Raw genomic sequence first — 19,774 nt, forward strand, 5'->3', positions numbered from 1 at the left:
TTTTCGTCCGGAGTCTCATCCCGACTTGTGGGGGAATCATAGTCTCCATCATCCTTTCCTCACTGGGACAATGCTCTAATAATGATGATCATCACACTTTTATTTTCTTACAACTCAAGAATTACAACTCGATACTTAGGACAAGATATGACTCTATATGAATGCCTCCGGCGGTGTACCGGGATGTGCAATGACTCATGAGTGACATGTATGAAAGAATTATGAATGGTGGCTTTGCCACAAATACGATGTCAACTACATGATCATGCAAAGCAGTATGACAATGATGGAGCGTGTCATAATAAGCGGAACAGTGGATAGTTGCATGGCGATATATCTCAGAAGGTAGGTGAGGGAGTCCTTGATTAGGGGGTGTTCGGGTAGCCGGACTATACCTTCAGCCGGACTCCTGGACTATGAAGATACAAGATTGAAGACTTCGTCTCGTGTCCGGATGGGACTTTGGCGTGGAAGGCAAGCTTGGCGATGCGGATATTCAAGATCTCCTACCATTATAACCGACTCTGTGTAACCCTATCCCTATCCGGTGTCTATATAAACCGGAGGGTTGTAGTCCGTAGGCAATCAACTCCATACACAACAATCATACCATAGGCTAGCTTCTAGGGTTTAGCCTCCTTGATCTCGTGGTAGATCTACTCTTGTACTACCCATATCATCAATATTAATCAAGCAGGAGTAGGGTATTACCTCCATCGAGAGGGCCCGAACCTGGGTAAAACAAAGTGTCCCCTGTCTCCTGTTACCATCCGGCCTAGACGCACAGTTCGGGACCCCCTACCCGAGATCCGCCGGTTTTGACACCGACATTGGTGCTTTCATTGAGAGTTCCTCTGTGTCGTCGCCTTTAGGCCCGATGGCTCCTTTGATCATCAACAACGATGCGGTCTAGGGTGAGATTTTTCTCCCCGGACATATCTTCGTCTTCGGCGGCTTCGCACTACGGGCCAATTGACTTGGTCACCTGGAGCAGATCGAAAGCTATGCCCCTGGCCATCAAGTCAGGTTTGGAAGCCTAAACTACACAGCATACATCCGCGGAGATTTGATCTTCGACGGATTCGAGCCACAGCCAAGCGCGCCGCACTGTCTCGTGGGGCATGATCTAGCTCTGCCGCCGAACAGTACCCTGGAGGCCGCAAACGCATCGGCTCTGACCCTTAATTCGGAGCCAGCTGCGCCAATCGAGGGTGAGCGGTTGGGCGTCACCTCGGGGGTTGTAATCGCAAAGGCGATCAAGCCAAACGTCAGCCCCGCACTCTGCACGGCCCATGACTCCGAGGAGCCGGATTCCTCTCCGAGCTCCGAGCCCCCCACGCCCTTGCCGATCGAATCCGATTGGGCGCCGATCATGGAGTTCACCGCTGTGGATATCTTTCAGCACTCGCCCTTCAGCGACATCCTGAATTCTCTAAAGTCTCTCTCGTTATCAGGAGAGCCCTGGCCGGACTACGGTGAGCAAGGTTGGGATACGGACGACGAAGAAATTCAAAGCCCACCCACCACCCACTTTGTAGCCACTGTCGACGACTTAACTGACACGCTTGACTTCGACTCTGAAGACATCGAAGGCATGGACGACGATGCAGGAGACGAACAAGAACCAACACCTGTAGGGCGCTGGAAGGCCACCTCGTCATATGACATATATATGGTGGATAGTCCAAAAGATGGAGATGGCGATGGAACAGTGGGGGATGACGCCCCCAAGAAACAGCAAAAGCGCCGGCGTCAGCGGCGCCGCTCTAAATCCCGCCAAAGCAAAAACGGTGATTCCGGCACGGGAGATAATACTACCTCGGATAGCGCCAAAGAACACCCACCTCAGCAAAATTCGGCACATGAAGATGGAGAAACCAGCCCTCATGAGAGAGTGGCAGACCGAGAGGTCGAGGATGACAACTATAGGCCTCCCTCCGAAGACGAGGTTAGCCTCGATGACGACGAATTCGTCATACCATCAGACCTCGCCGAACAAGAGCGTTTTAAACGCAGGCTTTTAGCCACGGCAAGCAGCCTCAAGAAAAAGCAGCAACAGCTTAGAGCTGCCCAAGAATTGCTAGCTGAAAGATGGACTGAAGACCTTGCGGACGAAGAGTATGAACTCGAACGCCCCTCCAAGAGTTACCCGAAGCGCAGGCTGCTACCCCGATCAGAGGAGGAACACCTACATCACCAGCGCATGACATGGCAGACCGGCCACCTCGCGGCCACGACAGAGAGGTCTGTTGGCCCTCCACCCAAGCCATGCCCCGACGCCGCTCAACTAAGGCACGGGAAAATGCGCCCGACCTGCGAGACATACTGGAGGATAAGGCAAGACAAACAAGATCGATCTACGGATCGTGCAGGCGCCCTATGACATGTGACAATGATCTTCACTCCGGATACAACAAATCCGGCCGAGCCGAACACAACAGACATAGCTCTTCCGAGTTGCGTCGTGATATAGCCCAGTACAGAGGCGCCACACACCCGCTATGCTTCACGAATGAAGTAATGGATCATAAAATCCCAGAGGGTTTCAAACCGTAAACATCGAATCATACGATGGCACAACAGACCCGGCGGTATGGATTGAGGATTATCTCCTTCACATCCACATGGCACGCGGCGATGATCTACACGCCATCAAATACCTCCCGCTCAAACTTAAAGGACCGGCTCGGCATTGGCTTAACATCTTGCCAGCAGACTCAATTGGTTCTTGCGAGGACCTGGAAGCCGCATTCCTCGACAACTCCCAGGGCACTTACGGGCGACCGCCGGATGCCGACGACTTAAGCCACATAATTCAGCAGCTAGAAGAATCGGCCAGACAATTCTGGACACGGTTCCTAACAAAGAAAAACCAGATAGTCGACTGTCCGGATGCAGAGGCCCTAGCAACCTTCAAGCATAACATCCGCGACGAGTGGCTTGCCTGGCACCTGGGACAGGAAAAGCCGAAATACATGGCAGCCCTCACGACACTCATGACCCGCTTTTGCGCGGGAGAAGACAGCTGGCTAGCTCACAGTAACAACTTATCAAAGAACCCTGGTAATTCGGATACCAAGGACTAAAGTGGCAGGACACGTCGGAATAAGCAAAAACGCCGCGTTAACAGCGATAGCAATGAAGACACGGTAGTCAATGCCGGATTCAAAGGCTATAAATCCGGTCCGCGGAAAAAGCCATTCAAAAAGAATACTCAGGGCCCGTCCAGTTTGGACCGAATACTCGATCGCTCGTGCCAGATACATGGCACCCTCGAAAGGCCAGCTAATCACACTAACAAGGATTGTTGGGTGTTCAAGCAGGCAGGCAAGTTAAGGGCCGAAAATAGAAACAAGGGGCTGCACAGCGATGACGAGGAGCCCAAGCTGCCAAACAACAATGGACAGAAGGGCTTTCCCCCACAAGTGCGGACGGTGAACATGATATACGCAACCCACATTCCCAAGCGGGAGCGGAAGCATGCGCTACGGGACGTATACGCAATGGAGCCAGTCGCCCCAAAGTTCAACCCATGGTCCTCCTGCCCGATCACTTTTGATCGAAGGGACCATCCAACTAGCATCCGTCATGGCGCCTTCGCCGCATTGGTTCTCGACCCAATCATCGACGGATTTCATCTCACAAGAGTCCTCATGGACGGCAGTAGTAGCCTGAACCTGCTTTATCAGGATACAGTGCGGAAAATGGGCATAGATCCCTCAAGGATTAAGCCGACAAGAATGACCTTTAAAGGCATTATACCAGGTGTAGAAGCCAACTGTATAGGCTCAGTAACACTTGACGTGGTCTTCGGATCCCCGGACAATTTCCGAAGCGAAGAGTTAATCTTCGACATAGTCCCATTTCGCAGTGGCTATCACGCCCTGCTCGAACGAACCGCATTAGCAAAGTTCAATGCGGTGCTGCACTACGCATATCTCAAGCTCAAGATGCCAGGCCCTCGAGGAGTAATTACGGTCAACGGAAACACCGAACGCTCCCTCCATATGGAGGAGCATACGGCGGCTCTCGCAACGGAGGTACAAAGTAGCCTTCTCAGGCAATTCTCCAGTCCGGCCATTAAACAGCTAGACACTGCCAAGCGCGCCCGAAGTAATCCACAGCAGGACCGCCTGGCACGTTCTGAGCAAGCGTAGCAATGCGGCCCCAACCCCAGCTCTCGCGACATAGCGAAACCAGTACCTCGCGTACATAACTACGCCCTAGAAATACCATGGGCACAGTGGAAGGGGCACAATAACGGCACACCCAAAATACGGCTTAAAATGTACTAGGGGCTGCCGGATTCTTTTTTTAATTTTTCTTACTTTCAGGACTCCATACTTTGGACGACCTGTTCGGCAATTCGACTGCCGCACAAACGATGCAAGATCCAGGGAGGCAGACAAGCCATGCCGCATTATGGAATCCCAGGTGGTCTCTGTTACGAGCTCTATACCTGTTTTAAATACAATTCCGCGGCCTGCCCCTGGTCAGGACATACTGAATAGTCCAATATCTTTTGCTTACTGCACTATTTGTATCGTTCGGCTTTGATAAACAGCCTCTCTATAAACAATACTTAGCTTTTTGTCTATTTTTTGCATTACTCTCTTTTATATATGTTCATTAATGACATGTTGCACCCGTACACTGTGGTACGGCAAGTACGCCAGGGGCTTCAGTACCCTTTAATATGGTGTGAGAAGTCCGTACACTTTCACAAGTGCGGCACCCCGAACTTATAGCACTATATGCATCAGCTCCGAATCATGATTTGGGTCAATAGTTGGGTTTGCCCGGCTCCTATGTTTTGGTGCCTTACGTTCCGCTATGTCGGCTAAGGTAGCACTAGGAGAACCACTGCGATTGTGCCCCGGTTGAGCTAGGTTAAGCACCTCAGTGGAGAAAGCTAAAACTGACTGTCATGATGAGGCGAGAAACCGGTTGCTGTTCGAGAGGTTTTTCGAGTCCCTAAAGGCTTATGCCGCTTCGAGCGAGGAGCTGGATGACCCCAGCCAAGGCGTGGATAGCGCCCCGAACTCGGTCTTCCGAACTAGGGGCTTCGCCGAAATCTAAAATTATAAAGTTCTATGGCTAAGTGAGAGTGTTCAAGCATTATAGTCCGATTGCCTGGTTCGTCGTGCTGAGCGCCTCCCTCGAAGGACCTAACCATGGGAAAAAGAGCGCTCAGGTTTGTCACCGAACACCCCAGCACTAGTGGCATGGGGGCAGAAGCCGACGACTGGCCACCTCTCAATTTTTGATAAACGGCCGCACAGAAAATAATATTTTAAATTCAACAAGCATTGCTTAAGCGCATATGAACAAGTTTTCAGCGCACAGTATAAAAATGAGCGAGTTTATTCAAAAATTACATCCTTGGTGCATTCATCCGCCACAAGGCGGGCACCTGCAAGAACATCCTTATAATAGTTCTCGGGCTTGCGATGCTCCTTCCCCGGCGGTGGCCCGTCCCTCACAAGTTTCTCACCGTCTAGCTTACCCCAGTGCACCTTCGCACGGGCAAGGGCCCTACGGGCTCCTTCGATGCAGACGGACCGCTTGATGACCTCGAGCCTTGGACAGGCCTCCACCAGCCGCCGCACCAGCCCGAAGTAGCTCCCAGGTAGGGCCTCTCCGGGCCACAGCCGAACTATGAAGCCCTTCATGGCCTGTTCGGCCGCCTTATGGAGCTCGACAAGCTGTTTCAGCTGGTCGCTCAGGGGCACAGGGTGTCCGGCCTCAGCATACTGAGACCAGAACACCTTCTCCGTCGAGCTTCCCTCTTTAGCTCGGTAGAATGCAGCGGTGTCGGATACGCTGCGGGGAAGATCTGCGAATGCCCCTGGAGAACTCCAGATTCGGGTAAGTAACAAGTAGTGTAGTTTACTTTTATATTTCTGCTTTGCATAAAGAATGCCTTACCCGCTGCTATCTTCTTCACCTCCTCCAACTCTTGGAGGGCCTTTTGGGCTTCGGCCTTGGTAGACTTGGCAGTCTCAGGGGCCACCGTGAGCTCGGATGCTTGGGTCTTTGACTCAAGCTCCAAACTCTCATGTTTTTTCATGAGAGCCTGAAGCTCTTGCTGCACCTCGCCGACCTGAGCCCCAAGTTTCTCTCACTCGGTGCGCTCCACGGCCGTTTTCTTTTCAGCCTCGGACAACGCCTGCTTGAGGGTCGCCACCTCAGTCGTGGCCCCTACAATAAGTAGTACAATCCTGTTATTTTTTGCAATCACGTCTCTCTATAGGCACTTTTTCTGTAAGGTATTTCTTAGCTTCTTTCTCCTCGAGCTGCCGCTTGGCAAGGCCGAGCTCTTGCTCGGTCCGCGTGAGGTCCTGCTTCAGGACACCCACCTCCGCAGTCAGTGCAGCGGCGGATAGCAGCGAAGCCTGCATACGCATATTGACTCTTTTTGTTAGACTCCTGCGAAATTTACTAGATCCTCTATTCGGCTTTTCTTTCCGAATGCCAAACAGAGCATCAGGGGCTACTGTCTATGCGGTAATATTTTTACATATTTTTACTTACCTTGAAGCCTGTTAGAAGGCTAGCGCAAGCTTCAGTCAGTCCGCTCTTGGCGGATTGAACCTTCTGGATCACCGTACTCATAATAGTACGGTGCTCCTCGTCGATGGAGGCGCCTTCAAGCACCTCCAGCAGATTGTCCGGTGCCTCCGGTTCGACGGAGGCGGCCGGCTCAGAAGGCTTGCTCCTCTTGGAAGGAGTTCGGCTGCCGCGGTCTGGAATAGTTGAAGACTCCGGCACGGCGTCCGGCTCAAAGCTGGACTTGGAGCCCTGGGGGGTCTTGTCCCCCTTACTCCTGGAGTCCGGGAGGTCACCTTGCGGCTCCTACAGGACCACCTCCTCCTGCCCCGGAGCTCGTTGCGACGCCACTTCGGCGTCATCCGCAGTGCGGGGGGAGACAATGGGCGGAACTAAGTTCACGTTCGATGAATCCAGGGAGCCGCTCGACGACTCGTTGAGTTCGGCCCGGGGCAGGCTACATGATTATACTCGACATTAGGGAAAGATGTGCAACGAAAGGAATATCATGACTCACTCTGGTATCCGAACACTTACGATTTCGCCAGACGCCTGGCTCTATCCGGCCACTCCTCTTCGTCCTCGTCGGCGTCGGGGGCGTAGTTCGGCGGAGGGGTTTTCCTCTTCTTGGACCCCTCGGCCTTCCCCCTTGGGGCTGCCTTCCTTTTCTTTCCTCCCCCCGCTGGGGGGAGAGCTTTCTTCTTCCTCCTCCTCATTTTCACGGGAGGAGGGCATCTCGGACTCGTCGGATGACGAGTCCGACAACACCACGTTGCGGGTACTCTTTCGAGTCCCCGTGGTCTTCTTCTTCTTGGCCTTCTTTTCCGGCACCACATAAGGCGCCGGAGCCAGCAGCTTCACTAGTAGAGCCGGGGCTGGGTCTTCGGGCAGCGGAGCCGGACAGTTAATCGGTCCGGATACCGCCCGCCAAGCCTGTCAAAGGTAAGGGAGTTTAGATCCCGCATAGAGTTAAACTATGAAAAAAGCTGAACATCCTGTAAAAGGTGAAAATGGCTTACCTCGCTAGCATGATGCTGCGAGCTGTATCCGCGGTCCTCGGAAGCGGATGTGGGAGCCTCGGCGCCTTTGGTTAGCACCTTCCAGAAGTCTTCATACATCGTGTCGAAGAGCCTATTAAGGGTTTGGTGCTGCGCCGGGACGAACTCCCACAGATTAAAATCCCATTGTTGGCACGGGAGGATCCGACGGACGAGCATAACCTGGATTACATTAACAAGCCGGATTGGCTTGTACACCAGGGACTAGATGCATGTTTGCAATCCGGCCACCTCTTTTTCGTCACCCCATTATAGGCCCGTCTCTTTCCAGGACATAAGCCACGTGGGGGGTCCAGATCGGAACTCGGGGGCTGCGATCCATTTCGGATCGCGTGGCTCGGTGATGTAAAACCACCCGGCTTGCCACCCCTTTAGGGTCTCTACAAGGGAGCCCTTGAACCACAGGACGTTGGCAATCTTGCCCGCCATGGCGCCTCCGCACTCCGCCTGGTTGCCGCGCACCACCTTGGGCTTGACGTTGAAAGTCTTCAGCCAGAGGCCGAAATGAGGGCGGACGCGGAGGAAAGCCTCGCACACGATGATAAACGCCGAGATGTTGAGGATGAAGTTCGGGGCCAGATCATGAAAATCCAGGCCGTAGTAGAACATGAGCCCCCAGACAAATGGGTGAAGTGGAAAACCCAGTCCGCGGAGGAAGTGGGGAAGGAATACTACCCTCTCATGGGGCCTTGGGGTGGGGAGAAGCTGCCCCTCCTCGGGAAGCCGGTGCGCGATGTCTTTGGACAAGTATCCGGCCTTCCTAAGCTTTTTAACGTCGCCCTCCGTGACGGAGGAGACCTTCCACTTGCCTCCCGCTCCGGACATTGCTGGAGAAGGTTGAGGTGGGAAGTGCGGGCTTGGGCGCTGGAGCTCGAGTGCGCAGGAGATGGATAGGCAAAGGAGGAAGAAGGCATAGGTAAAAAGGTGGATCCTTATCCCCTTATATGGGCGGATGCGGTTGTGCGTCCCCACCTGCCTAATAAAACTCGCTTGCCTCCCAAGCGCCGTGGTAAATGGCGCGGTTAGGGTTACCCACATCCGTATTGATGAGAATCCCGTAAAGGGGGTACACAATCTCTACTTTGACAAGACGTGCCAAGGAAACCGCCTCGCCAAACATGCTGAGGTGGAAAAGTAAAAACGATTCGAGTAAAGGACTTGGCCGTAGTGTGATAGCACACTGCGGAATACGTCAGCAGATTTGATTTGTGTCAATATTGTTCTCTCTATGGAAATATGTGGAAGCTTATTTTGTAGAACCGGACACTACTCTTGGTGTTTACATTCTTCTATGAAGGACTTGGAGGAGGAACCCGCCTTGCAATGCCGAAGACAATTTGCGCGCCGTACTCGTCGTCATTGAAGCTGGTTCAGGGGCTACTGAGGGAGTCCTAGATTAGGGGGTGTTCGGGTAGCCGGACTATACCTTCAGCCGGACTCCTGGACTATGAAGATACAAGATTGAAGACTTCGTCCCGTGTCCGGATGGGACTTTCCTTGGCGTGGAAGGCAAGCTTGGCGATGCGGATATTCAAGATCTCCTACCATTGTAACCGACTCTGTGTAACCCTAACCCTATCCGGTGTCTATATAAACTGGAGGGTTGTAGTCCGTAGGCAATCAACTCCATACACAACAATCATACCATAGGCTAGCTTCTAGGGTTTAGCCTCCTTGATCTCGTGGTAGATCTACTCTTGTACTACCCATATCATCAATATTAATCAAGCAGGAGTAGGGTATTACCTCCATCGAGAGGGCCCGAACCTGGGTAAAACAAAGTGTCCCCTGTCTCCTGTTACCATCTGGCCTAGACGCACAGTTCCGGACCCCCTACCCGAGATCCGCCGGTTTTGACACCGACAGTAGGTATGGTGGCTGTTTTGAGGAAGGTATATGGTGGGTTTAAGGTACCAGCGAAAGTTGCGTGGTACTAGAGAGGCTAGCAATGGTGGAAGGGTGAGAGTGCGTATAATCCATGGACTCAACATTAGTCGTAAAGAACTCACATACTTATTGCAAAAATCTATTAGTTATTCAAACAACGTTCTACGCGCATGCTCCTAGGGGGATACATTGGTAGGAAAAGACCATCGCTCATCCCCGACCGCCACTCATAAGGAAGACAATCAATAAACAAATCGTGCTCCGACTTCATCACATAACGGTTCACCATACGTGCATGCTACGGGAATCACAAACTTTAACAGAAGTATTTCTCAAATTCACAACTACTCAACTTCATGACTCTAATATCACCATCTTCATATCTCAAAACAATCATAAGGAATCAAACTTCTCATAATATTCAATGCACTCTATATGAAAGTTTTTATTATATCCCACTTGGATGCCTATCATATGAGGACTAAATTCATAACAAAAGAAAATTACCATGCTGTTTAGGCCTCTCAAAATAATATAAGTGAAGCATGAGAGTTCATCTATTTCTTCAAAATAAAACCACCGCCATGCTCTAAAAAGATATAAGTGAAGCACTAGAGCAACAACAAACTACTCCGAAAGATATAAGTGAAGATCAATGAGTAGTCGAATAATTATGCAACTATATGAAGACTCTCTAACATTAAAGAATTTCAGATCTTGGTATTTTATTCAAACAGCAAGCAAATCCTAACAAAATAAATTGACTCTCCAAGCAAAACACATATCATGTGGTAAATAAAAATATAGCTCCAAGTAAAGTTACCGATGAACGAAGACGAAAGAGGGGATGCCTTCCAGGGCAAGCCCAAGCTTAGGCTCTTGGTTGTGCTTGAATATTACCTTGGGGTGCCTTGGGAATCCACAAGCTTAGGCTCTTGCCACTCCTTATTCCATAATCCCTCAAATCTTTACCCAAAACTTGAAAACTTCACAACACAAAACTCAAAATAGAAAATCTCGTGAGCTCCGTTACCGAAAGAAAACAAAACACCACTTCAAGGTACTGTAATGAACTCATTGTTGATTTATATTTGTGTTAAACATACTGTATCCCAACTTCTCTATGGTTTATAAACTCTTTTACTAGCCATAGATTCATCAAAATAAGTAAACAACACATAGAAAACAGAATCTGTCAAAAACAGAACAGTCTGTAGTAATATGGATCAAACATATACTTCTGGAACCCCAAAAATTCTAAAATAAATTGCTGGACCTGAGAAATTTATCTATTAATCATCTGCAAAAATAATTAACTAAATATCACTCTCCAATAAAAAATGGCAGCAATTCTCGTGAGCGCTAAATTTTCTGTTTTTTTACAACAAGATCAACAAGACTTTCCCCAAGTCTTCCCAACGGTTCTACTTGGCACAAACACTAATTAAAACATAAAAACTCAATCATAATATAGGCTAGATAAATTATTTATTACTAAATAGGAGCAAAAATCAAGGGACAAAAATAAATTTGGATTTCCTCCCAACAAGCGCTATCGTTTAACGCCCCTAGCTAGGCATGATGATTTCAATGATGCTCACATAAAAGATAAGAATTGTAACATAAAGAGAGCATATTGAAGAATATGACTAGCACATTTAAGTCTAACCCACTTCCTATGCATAGGTATTTTGTGAACAAACAACTTATGGGAGCAATAATCAACTAGCATAGGAAGGCAAAACAAGCATTACTTCAAGATTTTCAACACATAAAGAGGAAACTTGACATTATTGCAGTTCATACAAGCATATGTTCCTCCCTCATAATAATTTTCAGTAGAATCATGAATGAATTTAACAATATAACTATCACATAAAGCATTCTTTTCATGATCTACAAACATATAAATTTTATTACTCTCCACATAAGCGAATTTCTTCTCATGAATATTAGTGGGAGCAAACTCAACAAAATAACTATCATGCGATTGAAAATTGAGATGAAGATGACAAGTTTAATTGTTATCATTATTCTTTAAAGCATACGTGTCATCACAATAATCATCATAGATAGGAGGCATGCTTTCATCATAATAAATTTGCACATCAAAACTTGGGAGACTACAAATATCATCTTCATTAAACATAGCTTCCCCAAGCTTGTGGCTTTGCATATCATTAGCATCCTAGATATTCAGGGAATTCATACTAACAACATTGAAATCATGCTCATCATTCAAAGATTTAGTGCCAAACATTCTAATGCATTCTTCCTCTAGCACATGAGCACAATTATCGGAATCCTTATTTTCATGATAGATATTAAAAAGATGAAGCATATGAGGTACCCTTAGTTCCATTTTATTATAATTTTCTTTTATGGACTAAACTAGTGATAAAACAAGAAACAAAAAGATTCGATTGCAAGATCTAAAGATATACCTTCAAGCGCTAACCTCCCCGGCAACGGCGCCAGAAAAGAGCTTAGTTGACGGGGTGTTAGTGCCGCTTACCTAGCCTCCCCGGCAACGGCGCTAGAAAAGAGCTTGATGTCTACTACACAACCTTCTTCTTGTAGACATTGTTGGGCCTCCAAGTGCAGAGGTTTGTAGGACAGTAGCAAATTTCCCTCAAGTGGATGACCTAAGGTTTATCAATCCTTGGGAGGCATAGGATGAAGATGGTCTCTCTCAAACAACCCTGCAACCAAATAACAGAGAGTCTCTTGTGTCCCCAACACACCCAATACCATGGTGAATTGTATAGGTGCACTAGTTCGGCGAAGAGATGGTGATACAAGTGCAATATGGATGGTAGATAAAGGTTTTTGTAATCTGAAAATATAAAAACAGCAAGGTAACTAATGATAAAAGTGAGCACAAGCGGTATTGCAATGCTAGGAAACAAGGCCTAGGGTTCATACTTTCACTAGTGCAAGTTCTCTCAACAATAATAACATAATTGGATCATATAACTATCCCTCAACATGCAACAAAGAGTCACTCCAAAGTCACTAATAGCGGAGAACAAACGAAGAGATTATGGTAGGGTACGAAACCACCTCAAAGTTATCCTTTCTGATAGATCTATTCAAGAGTCCGTAGTAAAATAACATGAAGCTATTCTTTCCGTTCAATCTATCATAGAGTTTGTACTAGAATAACACCTTAAGACACAAATCAACCAAAACCCTAATGTCACCTAGATACTCCAATGTGACCTCAGGTATCCATGGGTATGATTATACGATATGCATCACACAATCTCAGATTCATCTATTCAAACCAACATAAAGTACTTCAAAGATTGCCCCAAAGATTCTACCAGAGAGTCAAGACAAAAACGTGTGCCAACCCCTATGCATAGGTTCATGGGGGGAACCCGCAAGTTGATCACGAAAACATACATCAAGTGGATCAATAGAATACCCCATTGTCACCACAGGTATCCCACGCAAGACATACATTAAGTGTTCTCAAATCCTTCAAGACTCAATCCGATAAGATAACTTCAAAGGGAAAACTCAATCCATTACAAGATAGTAGAGGGGGAGAAACATCATAAGATCCAACTATAATAGCAAAGCTCGCGATACATCAAGATCGTATCACCTCAAGAACATGAGAGAGAGAGAGATCAAACACATAGCTACTGGTACATACCCTCAGCCCCGAGGGAGAACTACTCCCTCCTCATCATGGAGAGCGCCATGATGATGAAGATGGCCACCGGTGAGGGGTTCCCCCTCCGGCAAGGTGCCAGAACGGGTCTAGATTGGCTTTCCATGGCTACGGAGTCTTCTGGCGGCGGAACTCCCGATCTATTCTGCTCCCCGAAGTTTTTAGGGTATATGGGTATATATGGGAGGAAGAAGTACGTTGGTGGACCTCCGGGCTGTCCGCGAGGCAGGGGGCGCGCCCAGGGGGATGGGCGCGCCCCCACCCTCGTGGGCAACCCGAGACTCTTCTGGTCCATCTCTGATACTCCATGGGCTTATTCTGGTCCAAAAATAAGTTCTGTGAAGTCTCAGGTCAATTGGACTCCGTTTGATTTTCCTTTTCTGTGATACTCTAAAACAAGGAAAAAAATAGAAACTGGCACTAGGCTCTAGGTTAAAAGGTTGGTCCCAAAAATCATATAAAATAGCATATAAAAATCCAAGGTTGATAATATAATAGCATGGGAAAATAAAAAATTATAGATACGTTGGAGACGTATCAGTTACGGGGATCAGCCAGTTCACCGGTGAATCCAAACCCGAGATTTGGCAGGAAGAATACCGGGTGGCAATCCAGATCGGTGGCGGCAACAACAACATGGCCATGAAACATCTGCCACTCAGGCATGGCTAACATAGCTCCCGCTGAGTAGAAGCTTCGTCGTCTACAGTCCACCACCCCCGCTTGAACCACACTTGCGCGCCAGTTTCGCGCGGCACTGAGCGAATTTTTTTTGCCACCGCGGAAATATCTATCTCCCCGCCCTTCCCTCTTACCAAAATCCACATTGCCACTGTTCCTCCTTCCTTTCCAAGTTCAAACCTTCACTGCTGCTTACCTCCTTCTTGTAGTGCCACCTCCTCGCTGGCTACCCTTCTTCTTGCAGTGCTGCCTCCTCGCCGGCGACCCTTCTTCTTGCAGCGCCACCTCATCACCGGCGACCCTTCTTCTTGCTGCGCGGCCTCCTCGCCGCCAGCCCTTCTTCTTGCTGCGTGGCCTCCTCGCCGCCGACCCTTCTTCTTGCTACGTGGCCTCGTTGATATGATCAGGTAATCCACACCCCAGCCACACCATCCTCCTCCTTTCCCATCCCACATGCATCGACTAACGGAGCAACACCTTCCACCGAAATAAGTGCCCCCTCCTCGAATTAAGCGCCGCCCATAGCCATTTTACACGCATTATAACGTGGATCTGAGTAGCATGCGGCCGCACGCGCAAACGAGGTCGCTATGGCTGCCATGCGTGTCGACCGCCAGATCTTGGAGGAGCACCTCGTCTTCGAGGCCACCGTCGACACCGCCACGCGGTTGTCTACATTAAAATACAGTTCGTGATGTTTTCTCGAGGCCACCGCCAGTGCCTTCTAGTGACTTGTCCTCTGTAATGTTAATATGCAATCTGATGTTCAGTTAACAGTTTGGTCCTCTGAAATGTAATGTTCAGTTAACACTTTGGTCCAACAATTGCTACATTTCATAGTACTGTTCTCAAGCATTCTTTGCTTTGTTAACTGTGTTAACTTCTAGTACAAGTTTCTATTCTGCAATGTCGTGCTCAGTTAACTATTTTTGTTCATTTGGTCCACTGTCCATTTAACTATTTGGTTCAGTTCTGCAATTTGATTTTCATTTGCTATGGGTACAATTTTGTATTGTTATGCATGTGACACTAATCGAATTTGGCTATACTCAATACATATTCTAATGGTAGTATGGCAACTCTCAGTTGACTCGATCAAGATCTTCCTTATGTGTGTTGCAGGGAAACAATGGGAGACACTATGGTTTACCATCGAGGTTTGTTCAAGCAGGGTCCTTTGCTTAATAGCACATTATTGTGTAGTTGCAAGAATCATTATGATATTTAGGTTTCTTACAATTTGGTCTTGCACATGTAGGTCCTGCTGTGAGAGGCTTAGACCCACTGTTCGACCCATTTTGCATATGGGGAAATGAGATGTCCATGAATATCAGTCAAGTCAAGAAACTCAGAAAGATTGTTAGGATGAAGAAACTTGCGATGAATAACAGCAAGATCATTGTTTGCACAATGAAGAAGACATCAGTCAACTATAGGATGGTACCAACTCTTTCACCTTGTTTTTACCCCTTGTGCCATTTCAAAATTTACAACATCGATTTATGCATAGCTTTGTTTTTAGTACTTGTCAAAGCAGTTCACCGATGATTACCTCTCAAACCACCTGCATGGTCAAGAGGTGACGAAGGTAATCATTCAACACCCATGGTACAATATTGAAGTCTTGCTGAAGAGGATGAAGGTTGGGTAGCTAATTATCCATAGCCACTGGCCTAAAGTTGCAAGGACATTTAACATCATTCAAGGCTCAATATTTGCCTTCCACTTCCGCAATTTCCCAGATGAGATTCATCTGTCTATTTACCGTGTATGATGCTACTTTCCAAAGGTTTTTGTTGCTGCATGTGAAACTTGGTGCTATTGTGTACTGACGTAACTGAGTGCCAAAGCTATCTGATGTAATTCGATTATGAAATCCTGGCTGCTTTTATACGGATATGAAATACTTGGCATGTTTTATAAGAAATATCAGTTTGATTAGTACATGGATTATCAATAATAGGCTAATTACCCTGCTTATTGGGGTTTTCTATTGCAAACAATTACTCAGGCAGCACCGTGGGCGATGAACTCAAACAACCCGCACGGTTTCTAGAAAGTAGGCGTGTTCGATCAACTAACAATCACACACGGCTTCTGGCAGGGAATTGTTTGCGTTAGGCCACCTTGCACAAACGTTTCCACACAAATAACTGTGTGTGATATACATACTTAGGGAAATGTTTTTCTAGGATTCACCGTGTGGGATGTACATACCTACGGAAATGATTTTCTGGGATTCAGCGTGTGGGATGTACATACCTAAGGAAATGATTTTCTAGGATTCACCGTGTGGGATGTACATACCTACGGAAATGATTTTCTTGGATTATCGTGTGGGATGTACATACCTACGGAAATGATTGGGTTTCGATGCCTCACCTGATTGCACACGGCCCCAGCCTGGGTCCCAGGAGGGCCTATCCCCGACGATTTTTGGGTCATGTGGGAAGGACACCCTATCGCACACACTCACTTGGCGCCGGTTCCAAATGTCGTCACGGAAAGAGGTTAAAAACCGTTTGTTTAGGACATCGATGTACCAGTGAGAGTCACTTGTTGTGGGCAGGGGAAAAGGCAACACATTACTTACCATCCTAAAGTTCATTGTTGTCTTTGACAAAGTGTAAATAAAGAGCTTAATTCCCATCACCCGTTTCTTTTGCCTAACAATCATTCTTAGTTTTCCTCACTTGACGCTTGTTCATGAATATATCATTACCCCATACGCAAAAGGGATCGAAGCGTGGATCAGTACCGCTCATATAAATACCTACAAGCAACTAGTAAATGTTAGAAGTTAAACTGAGATTGCACAAATGATGTAAAATACAACTACCTACGTTCCTAAGTATAAGTATTTTTAGAGATTTGAATATGAACTACATAAGGATGTATATAGAATTATAGATATAGTTTGGATTAGAATCTAGATTCACTCATTTTGCTCCTTATGTAGTCTATATTGGAATCTCGAAAAATGCTTATATTTAGGAACAAATTGTGTATAAGACATGGGATGTCGCTAACCTCGACGGCAAACAACAGCATCACCCATTGTAGCCCTGTTTAAGTACATGGAAAGCCAGTGTTAACTACAACAGGGTTAACATCCACAAAAAATAGCAAATGGTAATAAAACGGCAACATCTGTAGTGATATCTTCATTGCGAAAGAGTAGCACGTAGCAAAGGGACGGATTAAAAAATGGATACAACAGTTAATTGCAATAGGCTTAACATCATCCTATGTCATGTTTTGTAAGTTTGTAGCCATTGAAATACAACTGTTTAAAAATGGATACAAATGTTAATTCCAACAGGCTTGATAGCCATTGAAACCGGTACTGATAAAAATCCAATTGGCAGAGTTAAACATCACAAGGTAGGTGCTGCCAGAGCATAGAATGGCCCAGATATCTATAAAAAGGTAAGGAAAATAGCTAACACATGTTAGACATGTTTACTACAACATGCTTAATACAGCAACCATACAAAACATAGCCATTAATTGCAACTGGTATTGGTAAGATTGAATTGGTGAGTTCATACTTGGTAAGTCCTGAGAGGTAGTTGCCGGAGCACTTCATTTTGGCCAGACTCCGCCCAAAGTCAGCACCGGCGGAGGTGAGCGCTTCCTCCGGGTCGAAGCGTGGATCAGTGTCGCTGACATGTGTACCTACAAGAAGCAAGTAAATGTTAGAAGCCAAACTTCAATTGCACAAATGATGCAAAATACTGTAAGACATGGGATGCAGATAACCTCGATGGCAAACAACAACATCGCCCGCAATGGCCCTGCGTAAGTACATGGAAATGCATGTTAAGTCCAATAGGGTTAGCATCCACCAAATATAGCAAATGGGCATCATCTCTATTATATCTTCATTATGGAGAGTAGCACGGTAGCAAAGGGACAGATTAAAAAATGGATACAACTGTTAATTACAACAGGCTTAACAACATCCTAAGTCATGTTTTGTAAGTTTGTAGCCATTGAAATACAACTATTTAAAAATGGATACAACTGTTAATTGCAACAGGCTTAATAGCCATTGAAACTGGTACTCATAAAAATGCAATTAGTAGAGTTAAACATCACAAAGCAAGTGCTGCCGGAGCAGAGAATGACCCAGTTGTCTATAAAAAGGTAGGGAAATAGCTAAAACATTTTAGGCATGTTTACTACAACATGCTTCATACATTGACTGTAGAAAACATAGCCATTAATTGCAACTAGTATTGGTAAGATTGAACTGGTGAGTACATACTTGGTAAGTCCTGAGAGGTAGTTGCTGGGGCACTTCATCTTGGCCAGAGCCCGCCCAAAGTCAGTGGTGGCGGAGGCGAGGTGTTCCTCCGGGTCGAAGCGTGGATCAGTGCCACTGACATGTGCACCTACAAGAAACCAGTAAATGTTAGAAGTTAAATTGCAATTGCACAAATGATGTGAAATACTGTAAGACATGGGATGTAGCTAACCTCGACGGCAAACAACAACATCGTTCGTTATGACCCTGTGTAAGTACATGGACATGCATATTAAGTACAATAGGGTTAGCATCCACCAAAAATAGCAAATGGGCAGCATCTCTGGTGATATCCCGAGTCATGTATTATAAGTTTGTTGCTAGTATTGGTGAAATTGAGCTGGAAAGTTAATACCTGAACATCACACAGTGTTAGGTGTAGCTGGTGTATTTGGCGGTTCCCTATTCAGTGCTATGCATGGTTCCTTGGTAACCTCTAGTTTGATCAGGGAAACTATTGAAAATGAATCTGCTAATGAGGGTTACAAATTTGGTCAAGAGGAAGAAACTTATAATATTGTGGCTGCTCATGGTTATTTTGGCAGTACTAAAATAAACATGGCACAAACATGCTTAATACATCAACCATGCAAAATATAGCCATGCAAGTAGTATTGGTAAGATTGAGCTGGTCAGATCATTCCTATCAAGTCCTAGGGGGTAGTCGCTAGGGCACTTCATCTTGGCCAGAGCCTGCACCAAGTCGGCGGCGAAGGAGGCAAGGTGTTCCTCCAGGTCAACATGCACAGTGGCCATCGCGCCATGGACTGCGATCAGCTCCTCGACCTCCATGTAATATGTGGTTGGGCTTGTGCGGTGATGCTCTGGAGGTAGGGGTGGTGGGGATTTGGAGGCATGAGGATGTTTCACAGGCGCCATTTAAGCAATCAGGCCGGGGCTGTGATAGAGATCAGTGGGATACCTAAATGGATTCGAGTAGAATGTACATGTGGTTGAAGCTGTGGTTGCAGCGACGACAGTTTGAGCTTCCGGTAGGGGGAGGGGGGGAGGGGAGATACTTAGGAAATTTGATGGGTGGGGATGTGGTGGGGAAACACACAACACAGATGAAGCGCGTATAATAATCGTGTGCGAGAAAAGGGAAAATTCGCAAACCCTGTCCCCCAAAAAATGTACATGTGTAGTTGATTTTTTTGGGTCAATGGTACACCTGGTTTATTAGGAAACATCTCACAGGTAACTTACCTATGGATCATTAACGCAAAAAACGCACACGGGTACGCCATAGAAACCGTGTGTTTTGTGATCTTCTAATAATTCTTATATCCACCAGCATCTCCAACTGCACCCAATTTCAAAAATCTCTTTCAATGTACATGAGCGAGGCAAGGTGACACCCAATGAGCAATCATCGGTTTATGAAATTCAATCAAGTGTCAACCTGCCTCTCTTGCGTAGCCATATTTGATCCTAGGCAACAAGGGAGAAGCTTGCTACCATCCGCCGGCATGACAATTTAAGCCGGTATGCGGCCAACTCGCGCGGCGAGGTGGGACTAAAAACCAACTGCGCCAGCTCCAGTTGAGCGAGTCCTGGATTAAGGGGTCCTCGGGTGTCTGGGCCGTGTTATATGGGTCAGACTGATGG

The 19,774-nt window shown here is 46.9% G+C and overlaps 1 long non-coding RNA gene across 1 annotated transcript; it reads left to right on the forward strand.

Annotated features, from left to right (window-relative positions):
* The first annotated feature begins 2,446 nt into the window (after window positions 1-2,446).
* LOC119314638 lies at window positions 2,447-18,709 on the forward strand. The gene is made up of 3 exons (XR_005152399.1): window positions 2,447-2,456; window positions 13,521-13,526; window positions 18,577-18,709. It is a non-coding gene; the product is annotated as an uncharacterized LOC119314638 (long non-coding RNA).
* The last annotated feature ends 1,065 nt before the right edge of the window (window positions 18,710-19,774 follow it).

Source organism: Triticum dicoccoides, chromosome 6A, assembly GCF_002162155.2.
Source record: "Triticum dicoccoides isolate Atlit2015 ecotype Zavitan chromosome 6A, WEW_v2.0, whole genome shotgun sequence".
NCBI lineage: Eukaryota > Viridiplantae > Streptophyta > Magnoliopsida > Poales > Poaceae > Triticum > Triticum dicoccoides.